At 45.5% G+C, this 13,016-nt stretch overlaps 1 protein-coding gene across 1 annotated transcript in view; it reads right to left on the bottom strand.

Moving 5' to 3' along the window:
* LOC138769904 (serine-rich adhesin for platelets-like) overlaps nucleotides 1-13,016 on the bottom strand; it is a 79,010-nt gene that overhangs the window by 53,499 nt on the left and 12,495 nt on the right. The window lies entirely within an intron of this gene.

Below are 13,016 nucleotides of genomic sequence, written 5' to 3'. Positions count from 1 at the left end.
ACCCACACTTCGGATTGGCTGCCCTCAGCGAGCGGTACCTAAAGAGGGCGCAACTTCACCCGTCACTCGTGCTTTGAATGCGTGTGCCGCAGCGGACGCCCGCGACGCACGCATCCAATGCATGAGTGACAGGTGACATCACTGAAGCTGCGCCCTCTTCAGGTACCGCTCGCTGAGGGCAGCCACGCTCCTGCCCAGCCCAGCCTCTCTCCAGGCAATGACCCGGCCAGCTTCTTCTTCAACTCCATCACCCGGCAAATGCTTCTTCACCTCAGGGCAATCACTGCCCAAGTGAGGTAACGTGTGTTTAGGGGGTGGGGGTGCTAAGATGGGGCCCAGGTGGGGTAATATGTATGTGATGGGGGGGGGGGGGGGTGTCAAGTGGTGTAGTATACGTGTATGGAGGGGGTCAGGAGAGGTAGTGTGTGTGTGTGTTGGGAAGGAGCTAAGATGGGGCCCAGGTGGGGTAATATGTATGTGAGGGAGTGGGGGGGGGGTGTCAAATGGTGCAGTATGTCTGTATGGAGGGGGTCAGGAGAGGTAGTGTTTGTGTTTGGGGGGGGGGGAGCTAAGGTGGGGCCCAGGTGGGGTAATATATGTGTCTCAGGGGGGGGAGGGGGGTGTTGGGTAGTGTAGTATGTGTGTAGAGGAGGATCAGGTGAAGTAGTGTATGTGTGTGTGTTGGGGAGTTAAGATGGGGCCCAGGTGGGGTAGGTAGGGTGTGTGTGTGTGGGGAGGGGGGTCAGGTGGTGTAGTATGCTTGTACGGAGGGAGATCTGGTGAGGTTGTATGTGTGTGTGTTTGTTTGTTTGTGGGCGGATGAGGGTCAGGTGGGGGTAGTGTGTGTGTGTGGGGGGGGGGATCAGGTGGTGTGTGTGGTGTCAGGTGGGGTAGTGTGTGTGGGGGTGGATGTCGGTCAGGTTAATTGCAGGCTGGAGGGGAACTTAATTACTATGGTGGGTACAACAGGGGCATTATTACTATAAAGGGGCATAGCCGAGGGGGCATTATCACTATATGGGGCACAGCAGGGGGCATTATTACTATATAGGGACACAAGAGGGGGCATTATTACTATATGGAGGGCACACTGGGGTCATTATTACTATTTAGGGGGCACAGCAGGGGACATTATTACTATATGGAGGGCACAGCAGGGGACATTATTACTATATGGAGGGCACAGCAGGAGACATTATTACAATATGGAGGGCACAGTAGGAGACATTATTACTATATGAATATGCAAAAGAAGAGCCCATGGAGCCTCATTAAAGAGTCTCAAAACACAGGACTAGCCAGATATCGCTCCGGGAAGGACCCAGCCAAGGGGCAGCTCCTGTTAGGAAACCACCAAAACTACCATATTAAGTGGCCCTATAAGTCAATGTAATGACAAGGGATAAACCAAGGCAGGTAACCATCCACATACAGCTGTTTCGGGGTGTTGCCCCTCATCAGTGTGGAGCAGGATTCTGGCTTGTTGGAAGCAATGCCTAGTAGAGCCATAAGCGAAACAATGCATTTAGGACTTCACTGCATTGAGCGCTTTCACCAGCAGCTGGCAGTGTTGTTGTTTGGCTGGTCTCCCTGAGTTCAGCAATCTGTTTCTCTTATGGCTCTACTAGGCATTGCTCCCACCTAGCCAGAATCCTGCTCCAAACTGATGAGGGGCAACACCCCGAAACAGCTGTATGTGGATGGTTACCTAGCCTTGGTTTATCCCTTGTCATTACATTGGCTTATAGGGACACTTAAAGGGGTAGTGCGGCGCTAAAAAATTATTCACAGAATAACACACATTACAAAGTTATACAACTTTGTAATGTATGTTATGTCTGTGAATCGCCCCCTTCCCCGTGTCCCCCCACCCCCACCTGTGTACCCGGAAGTGTTGGTGCATTATACATTACCTGATCCGTGTCAAGGGCCGTCCGCCATTTTGTGCCAAACGTCATCTTCAGACAGATGGCCGAGTCGCTGCCGCCCGACCCCCCTCCGTCGCGTCACAACTGTGCTCAGCCGTGATTGGCTGAGCACAGTTATACTCAGCCAATCGCGGCTGAGCATCGGATGACGCTGCAGAGGGCGGCCGGCATTCGGAACAGACGGAGCTGTTCGCCCGACGGCCGAAGAAAACGTCACTGAATAAAGATCGGAGACGGGTGTCGGCAAGTGACATGTGAGTATAGTGCACCACACTTCCGGGTACACGGGTGGGGGTGGTGGGACACGGGAAGGGGGCCATTCACAGACATAACATACATTACAAAGTTGTATAACTTTGTAATGTGTGTTATTCTGTGAATAATTCTTTACCGCCGCACTACCAATTTAAAATGGTGGTTTTGGTGGTTTCCTAACAGGAGCTGCCCCTTGGCTGGGTCCTTTCCGGAGGGATATCTGGCTAGTCCTGTGTTTTGAGACTCTTTAATAAGGCTCCATGGGCTCCTCTTTTGCATATTCATGTTTCCCAGGGGGCAATGCATTTAGGACTTCACTGCATTGAGCGCTTTCACTAGCAGCCGGCAGTGTTGTCGTTTTGCTGGTCTCCTTGAGTTTAGCAATCTGTTTCTATTATTACTATATGGAGGGCACAGCAGGAGGCATAATTACTATATGGGGCACAGCAGGAGGCATAATTACTATATGGGGCATAGCAGGAGGCATTATTACTATTTGAGAGTGCACAGCAGGGGGGACATTTTCCAATGTGGGGTAACACAGCAGGAGGCATTATTACTATATGGGGCACAGAAGGGGGATTATTACTATATGGAGGCACAGATAGGGCATTATTACTATATAAAGGACACAGCAGGAGGCATTTTTACTATATGGGGCACAGCAGGGGGCATTATTACTATATGGGGTACAGAAGGAGGCATTATTACTATATGGGGCATAGCAGGAGGCATTATTACTATTTAAGGCTCGGTTCACACGTTGTAAGAGTGCTGCTGTATTTGCGGCTGTAATTGTGCGGCGGTATTTTTGGTGGTTCGTGTGTATGCTTGGAAGTATAGGATATACGGCTGCACAGTGCACACTATCTCTGAATCTACGGCCCTATCGTAAACGGACCCGTAAAAAATGAGCAAGACCATTGTTTGCGGCTGGACATGCGGCCGAGGATTGACAGGCGGTCCGTACGGAGTACTTCAAAAATAGCCGGCAATGATGCCGAATGCCGATGCCTCTAATAGTTAATATATTAAATTAATCAAACACATTTTCTTTGTAATCAAGACACTTTCGTTGATCAATAATTTATTTCTAACGAATCCATCATTTTGCTATTAAATATACTGTTAAAAAAAATAGATATATAAATAAATGTATATTTATCTATATATTTATTTTTTGACAGTATATTGAATTGCACAATGATGGATTCGTTAGAATTAAATTATTGACCAACGAAACTGAATTTATTTCAACTAAAATGTGTTTTATTCATTAAATATTAATTAGTACAGGAAGCTCCATAAGCCGTTAATTCATATTGCCGGTAATAGAGCTTTCTGTACTAATCATCACTTTACTTTAATGAAAACATCAAATGTTTCTTCTAATTATGTTATGACAATAGCTTTATTAGAAGAAACATTTAGAATTATATGTGCGCTCAGCTGATTGGCTGATCGGCTGAGCGCACATATAAAGAGCCGGTCCGCAGTACAGTGACTTCATTGTGCTGCGGACCAGCGAAGAGGACACATCGGGGTGAGTATAGAGCTCTCCCCACCCCCTCCCCAGCACTGCACCCCTCCCAGCAAGGAAGGGGGGGTCAGTTAACCCCTTCCTTGCTGGGATGGGTGCAGTCTGACATCAGTCTGGCCCCCCGGGGGTTAAGGGGGATGCAATACATCCTCCCTTAACCCCTTGGGGGTCAGACTGTAAGCAGCGATCTGTAAAGATGCTGCATACTGTAAGGAGCACAACACCGCTCACAATGATGGGTGTTGTGCTCCTGTTTGTGTGTTTTTTGTGTGTTTCTCCCTTTTTGTTTTTCAGATATCGGTATCCTGGGGATTACGTCGGATTCCATGGACTACGTCGATGACCAGCGGTTGTTCTTTGAATTTTTTTTAATAAAATGGTCAATGAGGGGTGTGGGGGTGTTTTTATTTGAATAAAAAAATTTGTAAACTTGTGTGTTGTCTTTATTTCTTTACTTTATAGACTTAGTAGTGGAAGCCGTCTAATAGACGGAATCCATTACTAAGTTGGGGCCTAGTGTTAGCCGGTATAAAATGGCTAACACTAACCCCCTATTATTACCCCAGTACCCAATGCCACCAGGGGTACTGGGAAGAGCCGGGTGCCAGTGGTCCCGGAGCGTCAAAATTGGCGCTCCTGCACCGGGCGGCAGCAGGCTGGTAAGATTTAGGCTGGGGAGGGCCTAAACCAATGGCTCTTCCCACCCTGGTGTTACCAGGCTGCTGTCGTTTGGTTTTTAACCCGGCTGGTTATAAAAATAGGGGGGACCCTATGCGTTTTTTTTTTAAATAAATAAATAATTAATTAAAAAAAACGCATAGGGTCCCCCGTATTTTTATAACCAGCCGGGTTAAAAACCAAACGACAGCAGCCTGGTAACACCAGGGTGGGAAGAGCCATTGGTTTAGGCCCTCCCCAGCCTAAATCTTACCAGCCTGCTGCCGCCCGGTCCAGGAGCGCCAATTTTGACGCTCCAGGACCACTGGCACCCGGCTCTTCCCAGTACCCCTGGTGGCATTGGGTACTGGGGTAATAATGGGGGGTTAGTGTTAGCCATTTTATACCGGCTAACACTAGGCCCCAACTTAGTAATGGATTCCGTCTATTAGACGGCTTCCACTACTAAGTCTATAAAGTAAAGAAATAAAGACAAGACACAAGTTAAAAATTTTTTTTATTCAAATAAAAACACCCCCACACCCCTCATTGACCATTTTATTAAAAAAAATTCAAAGAACAACCGCCGGTCATCGACGTAGTCCATGGAATCCGACGTAATCCCCAGGATACCGATATCTGAAAAACAAAAAGGGAGAAACACACAAAAAAAACACAAACAGGAGCACAACACCCATCATTGTGAGCGGTGTTGTGCACCTTACAGTATGCAGCATCTTTACAGATCGCTGCTTACAGTCTGGCCCCCAAGGGGTTAAGGGAGGATGTATTGCATCCCCCTTAATCCCTTGGGGGCCAGACTGATGTCAGACTGCACCCATCCCAGCAAGAAAGGGGTTAACTGACCCCCCCTTCCTTGCTGGGAGGGGTGCAGTGCCGGGGAGGGGGTGGGGAGAGCTCTATACTCACCCCGATGTGTCCTCTTCGCTGGTCCGCAGCACAATGAAGTGACTGTACTGCGGACCGGCTCATTATATGTGCGCTCAGCCGAACAGCCAATCAGCTGAGCGCACATATAATTCTAAATGTTTCTTCTAATAATGCTATTGTGATAACATAATTAGAAGAAACATTTGATGTTTTCATTAAAGTAAAGTGATGATTAGTACAGAAAGCTCTATTACCGGCAATATGAATTAACGGCTTATGGAGCTTCCTGTACTAATTCATATTTAATGAAGAAAACACATTTTCGTTTAAATAAATACAGTTTCTTTGTTCAATAATTTAATTCTAACGAATCCATCATTGTGCAATTCAATATACTGTCAAAAAATAAATATATATATAAATATACATTTATTTATATATATATTTATTTTAACAGTATATTTAATTGCAAAATGATGGAATCGTTTACATTTAATTATTGAACAATAAAAGGGACTTTATTACAAAGAAAATGTGTTTTATTATTTCAATATATTAACCATGAGAGACATCGGCTATACTGCAGAGGATCGCAAACCCCGGTAATAGCAATTCATGTAAACTGTTTCCCTGCTTTCCCAGATGCATCCAGAGGTGTTTCCATCACTTTCTTAACATTTTATTTCTTATTTTTAGTTGAACCAGATTTCCAAGTAAATGACCGTATGTTTTGAGCCGCATGTCTATTTTTTCCCACGGCAGTAGTTTCACCCGCACATTTACAGCCGCATAAAAAATACAGCCGCACAGTTACAGCGTGTGAACCCAGCCTAAGGGTGCAGAGCAGGGGGGCATTTTCCAATGTGGGGTAACACAGCAGGAGGCATTATTACTATATGGGGCACAGCAGGGGGCATTATTACTATATGGAGGCACAGATGGGGCATTATTACTGTATGAAGGACACAGCAGGAGGCATTTCTACTATATGGGGCACAGCAGGGGGCATTTTACAATGTGGGGTAACACAGCAGTAGGCATTATTACTATGGGGCACAACACTGGACATTATTACTATATGGGGGCACAGCAGATGATCCTACATACAGAGGGCAACCCACTTACCTACCTACTCACTGACACCAAGCAGTGGAATTATTACTGTATGGGATCCTATAGGAGGCGAAAAGGGAAGGAGGTTGGAGGAAAATTGCGGAGCCTAAGATGTTTGTCTGGCAGGTTCTGAAGAGATGAATTGCAGCTGGAAGAAATCCTCATGGTGGCCCAGGACAGATGGAGGAAAGGGAAAGAGAACTTCTCAGATGAGAGAAGACGTCACCTGTGAGTCACTGAATGAGTTTTTTGCATTTTGTAGAACGTTATCTGGTAGGAGTTCCCCGAGGTAGAAAAGGTTGAGAAACACTGGCCTAGAGGATAGGAGCGAGGGCAGACCTCCCAGAGGCCGTGTGTACAGGGGGAGCTGGGAAGGAGCTGCCTGGGCGGTGGTGTGCACCATTACCGATGACAGTGACCCTGACAGGAGCCCCGGGCCGGTGGCCGCCTGTGTCTGCTAAGCTGCAGTTATTAGGAGTGGCGGCAATAGAGCTGGGCTAACAGAGCGGCCACTGGGGTCACTAGCTTTTGCACTGGGCTCCTTCGCTAACCGCTTACGACGGCACTCAAGGGCCCGGGCCCCGGATGTTTTTGGACCCTAGCAACGCCCCTGATGGTGACCTTTATCCTTTTGTTGTTTTCACTTTTTTAGTCCCCTTAGAGCAGGGATGAGGAAGCTTCGGCTTTCCCGCTTTTGCTGCCGTTGGCTGTGGAGCCTATGGCGAGCTGTGAGGGCAGATCAGAGATGGCAGACACAGCGCCCCCGACTCCCAGGACACTGGATCCTCTCTCTATGACTGGGGAGCTGATCCAACCAAAGACTGAAGGAAATATTGCTTCCATGGACATTGACTGTGGCACATGATTAGTTCCAATAGCAGTCATATATATATATATATATATATATATATATATATATATATATATATATGGGTCAGTGTCCTGTACAGTGTACTGTATAGATGGAGTAGGGGGCCCTGTATACATATACTGTATAGATGGAGTAGGGGGTCCTGTATACCTGTACTGTATAGATGGAGTAGGGGGTCTACCAGTTATTACTGTGGATGTTGTGAGGCGGCTTCCCTAGCAACCATTGCTCCCTGTGAAAATGAAAGCAGTAATCCTATTGGTTGCTAAGGCTCCAACTGCCGTGTCTGCTGCAGCTAATTATATCACCTGTGTTTGCAGTGAGGAGATTTTCCCATTCATCTCTATGGGGCGCCTCTCTTTCCCCTCCCCCTCCCCTCCTGTACATCTGGCGGGGACGGGACCTTCGCAATAACCTTCCCGGGCACCCAATGTATCTGTGGGCCAAATTTGGGGTCAAATGGTTCAGGCGTTTGGAAGTCTATAGAGGACAGACAGACAGACAGAAGGACAGACTTTGATTTTTATGATATAGATATATATGGGTCAGTGTCCTGTATATGCAGCAGCTCTCTCTCTCTCTCTATATATATATATATGGGTCAGTGTCCTGTATATGCAGCAGCTGTATATATATATATATATATATATATATATATATATATATACTAGAAAATGTACCCAGCGCTGCCCGGGTATAAAGTGTCAGTGTGTTAATTAGATTTGTTCTAAGGTGCCCAGGAGGCCAAGCTAAAGGTATTGTTTCATCTGAGTTAATCAGTGGAATTAGTGTATACCTGCAGTGTACAGTTGGTGAAGGTCCTGTATACCTGTACTGTATAGTTCGGGGGTCCTGTATACCTGTAGTATATAGTTGGTGCTGTATACCTGTAATGTATAGTTGGTGGAGGTCTTGTATACCTGTAGTTTATAGTTTGAGGGTTCTGGATACCTGTAGTGTATAATTGGTGGAGGTCTTGTATACCTGTAGTATATAGTTCGGGGGTCCTGTATACCTGTAGTGAATAGTTTGAGGGTCCTATATAACTATAGTATAGAGTTGGTGGAGGTCCTGTATACCTGTAGTGTATAGTTTGGGGTCCTGTATACCTGTAGTATATAGCTGGTGGAGTTCCTGTATACCTGTAGTATATAGCTTTGGGGTCATGTATACTTGTAGTATAGAGTTGGTGAAGGTGCTGTATACCTGTAATATAGAGTTGGTGTAGGTCCTGTATACCTGTAGTGTATAGTTTTGAGGTCCTGTATACCTGTAGTGTATAGTTTGGGGTCCTATATACCTGTAGTTTATAGTTGGTGGAGTTCCTGTATACCTGTAGTGTATAGTTTTGGGGTCCTGTATACCTGTAGTGTATAGTTTGGGGTCCTGTATACCTGTAGTATATAGTTGGTGGAGGTCCTGTATACCTGAAGTATATAGTTGGTGGAGGTCCTGTATACCTGTAGTATATAGTTTTGGGGTCCTTTATACCTGTAGTGTAAAGTTTGAGGTCCTGTATACCTGTAGTATATAGTTTTGTGGAGGTCCTGTGCACCTGTAGTGTATAGTTTTGGGGTCCTGTATACCTGTAGTGTCCTGTATACCTGCAGGGTTGTATTTACCCGTATGGCAGTGTTATTCAGTCACAGTGTGTCGGTATTGGTCATGTCTGGTATGGCGGTGTTATCCAGTCACAGTATGGCGGTATTGGTCAGGTCTGGTATGACAGTGTTATCCAGTCACAGTGTGGCGGTATTGGTCAGGTCTGGTATGACAGTGTTATCCAGTCACAGTGTGGCGGTATTGGTCAGGTCTGGTGTGGCAGTGTTATCCAGTCACAGTATGGTGGTATTGGTCAGGTCTGGTGTGGCAGTGTTATCCAGTCACAGTATGGTGGTATTGGTCAGGTCTGGTGTGGCAGTGTTATCCAGTAACAGTATGGTGGTATTGGTCAGGTCTGGAGGTGTTATCCAGTCACAGTATGGCGGTATTGGTCAGGTCTGGTGTGGCAGTGTTACCCAGTCACAGTTTGGTATACCTGTTGTGCCCTGTATATACATGTACTGTATGGATGGAGTAGGGGCTCCTGTATATACATGTACTGTATAGATGGAGTAGGGGGTCCTGTATACATGTACTGTATGGATGGAGTAGGGGCTCCTGTATATACATGTACTGTATAGATGGAGTAGGGGGCCCTGTATACATGTACTGTATAGATGGAGTAGGGGGTCCTGTATATACATGTACTGTATAGATGGAGTAGGGGGTCCTGTATATACATGTACTGTATAGATGGAGTAGGGGGCCCTGTATATACATGTACTGTATAGATGGAGTAGGGGGTCCTGTATATACATGTACTGTATAGATGGAGTAGGGGGTCCTGTATATACATGTACTGTATGGATGGAGTAGGGGGTCCTGTATATACATGTACTGTATAGATGGAGTAGGGGGCCCTGTATATACATGTACTGTATAGATGGAGTAGGGGGTCCTGTATATACATGTACTGTATAGATGGAGTAGGGGGCTCTGTATATACATGTACTGTATAGATGGAGTAGGGGGTCCTGTATATATATGTACTGTATAGATGGAGTAGGGGGCCCTGTATATACATGTACTGTATAGATGGAGTAGGGGGCCCTGTATATACATGTATTGTATAGATGGAGTAGGGGGTCCTGTATATATATGTACTGTATAGATGGAGTAGGGGGTCCTGTATATAGATGTACTGTATAGATGGAGTAGGGGGCCCTGTATATACATGTACTGTATAGATGGAGTAGGGGGTCCTGTATATACATGTACTGTATAGATGGAGTAGGGGGTCCTGTATATACATGTACTGTATAGATGGAGTAGGGGGTCCTGTATATACATGTACTGTATAGATGGAGTAGGGGGTCCTGTATACATGTACTGTATAGATGGAGTAGGGGGTCCTGTATACATGTACTGTATAGTTGGAGTAGGGGGTCCTGTATACATGTACTGTATAGATGGAGTAGGGGGGTCCTGTATATACATGTACTGTATAGATGGAGTAGGGGGCCCTGTATATACATGTACTGTATAGATGGAGTAGGGGGCCCTGTATATACATGTACTGTATAGATGGAGTAGGGGGCCCTGTATATACATGTACTGTATAGATGGAGTAGGGGGTCCTGTATATACATGTACTGTATAGATGGAGTAGGGGGTCCTGTATACATGTACTGAATAGATGGAGTAGGGGGTCCTGTATATACATGTACTGTATAGATGGAGTAGGGGGTCCTGTATATACATGTACTGTATAGATGGAGTAGGGGGTCCTGTATATACATGTACTGTATAGATGGAGTAGGGGGTCCTGTATATACATGTACTGTATAGATGGAGTAGGGGGTCCTGTATATACATGTACTGTATAGATGGAGTAGGGGGTCCTGTATATATATGTACTGTATAGATGGAGTAGGGGGTCCTGTATATACATGTACTGTATAGATGGAGTAGGGGGCCCTGTATATACATGTACTGTATAGATGGAGTAGGGGGTCCTGTATACATGTACTGTATAGATGGAGTAGGGGGTCCTGTATATACATGTACTGTATAGATGGAGTAGGGGGTCCTGTATATACATGTACTGTATAGATGGAGTAGGGGGTCCTGTATATACATGTACTGTATAGATGGAGTAGGGGGTCCTGTATACATGTACTGTATAGATGGAGTAGGGGGCCCTGTATATACATGTACTGTATAGATGGAGTAGGGGGTCCTGTATATACATGTACTGTATAGATGGAGTAGGGGGTCCTGTATACATGTAATGTATAGTTGGAGTAGGGGGTCCTGTATACATGTACTGTATAGATGGAGTAGGGGGTCCTGTATATACATGTTCTGTATAGATGGAGTAGGGGGTCCTGTATATACATGTACTGTATAGATGGAGTAGGGGGTCCTGTATACATGTACTGTATAGATGGAGTAGGGGGTCCTGTATATACATGTACTGTATGGATGGAGTAGGGGGTCCTGTATATACATGTACTGTATAGATGGAGTAGGGGGCCCTGTATATACATGTACTGTATAGATGGAGTAGGGGGTCCTGTATATACATGTACTGTATAGATGGAGTAGGGGGTCCTGTATACATGTACTGTATAGATGGAGTAGGGGGTCCTGTATACATGTACTGTATAGATGGAGTAGGGGTCCTGTATATACATGTACTGTATAGATGGAGTAGGGGGTCCTGTATATACATGTACTGTATAGATGGAGTAGGGGGTCCTGTATACATGTACTGTATGGATGGAGTAGGGGGTCCTGTATATACATGTACTGTATAGATGGAGTAGGGGGTCCTGTATATACATGTACTGTATAGATGGAGTAGGGGGTCCTGTATATACATCTACTGTATAGATGGAGTAGGGGGCCCTGTATACATTTACTGTATAGATGGAGTAGGGGCTCCTGTATATACATGTACTGTATAGATGGAGTAGGGGGTCCTGTATATACATGTACTGTATAGATGGAGTAGGGGGTCCTGTATATATATGTCCTGTATAGATGGAGTAGGGGGTCCTGTATACCTGTACTGTATAGATGGAGTAGGGGGTCCTGTATATACATGTACTGTATAGATGGAGTAGGGGGCCCTGTATACATGTACTGTATAGATGGAGTAGGGGGTCCTGTATATACATCTACTGTATAGATGGAGTAGGGGGCCCTGTATACATTTACTGTATAGATGGAGTAGGGGCTCCTGTATATACATGTACTGTATAGATGGAGTAGGGGGTCCTGTATATACATGTACTGTATAGATGGAGTAGGGGGTCCTGTATACATGTACTGTATAGATGGAGTAGGGGGTCCTGTATATATATGTCCTGTATAGATGGAGTAGGGGGTCCTGTATACCTGTACTGTATAGATGGAGTAGGGGGTCCTATATATACATGTACTGTATAGATGGAGTAGGGGGCCCTGTATACATGTACTGTATAGATGGAGTAGGAGGTCCTGTATATACATGTACTGTATAGATGGAGTAGGGGGTCCTGTATACATGTACTGTATTGATGGAGTAGGGGGTCCTGGATACATGTACTGTATAGATGGAGTAGGGGGCCCTGTATACATGTACTGTATAGATGGAGTAGGGGGCCCTGTATATACATGTACTGTATAGATGGAGTAGGGGGTCCTGTATATACATGTACTGTATAGTTGGAGTAGGGGGTCCTGTATACATGTACTGTATAGATGGAGTAGGGGGTCCTGTATACCTGTACTGTATAGATGGAGTAGGGGGTCCTGTATACATGTCCTGTATAGATGGAGTAGGGGGTCCTGTATATACATGTACTGTATAGATGGAGTAGGGGGTCCTGTATATACATGTACTGTATAGATGGAGTAGGGGGTCCTGTATATACATGTACTGTACAGATGGAGTAGGAGGTCCTGTATACATGTACTGTATAGATGGAGTAGGGGGTCCTGTATACATGTACTGTATAGATGGAGTAGGGGGTCCTGTATACCTGTACTGTATAGATGGAGTAGGGGTCTACCAGTTATTACTGTGGATGTTGTGAGGCAGCTTCCCTAGCAACCATTGCTCCCTGTGAAAATGAAAGCAGTAATCCTATTGGTTGCTAAGGCTCCAACTGCCGTGTCTGCTGCAGCTAATTATATCACCTGTGTGTGCAGTGAGGAGATTTTCCCATTCATC

The sequence above is a fragment of the Dendropsophus ebraccatus genome, chromosome 12, assembly GCF_027789765.1.
Source record: "Dendropsophus ebraccatus isolate aDenEbr1 chromosome 12, aDenEbr1.pat, whole genome shotgun sequence".
In the NCBI taxonomy this organism is placed as follows: domain Eukaryota; kingdom Metazoa; phylum Chordata; class Amphibia; order Anura; family Hylidae; genus Dendropsophus; species Dendropsophus ebraccatus.
Note: the sequence above shows the minus strand (reverse complement) of the source record. Positions and strands in the feature narration are given on the sequence as shown.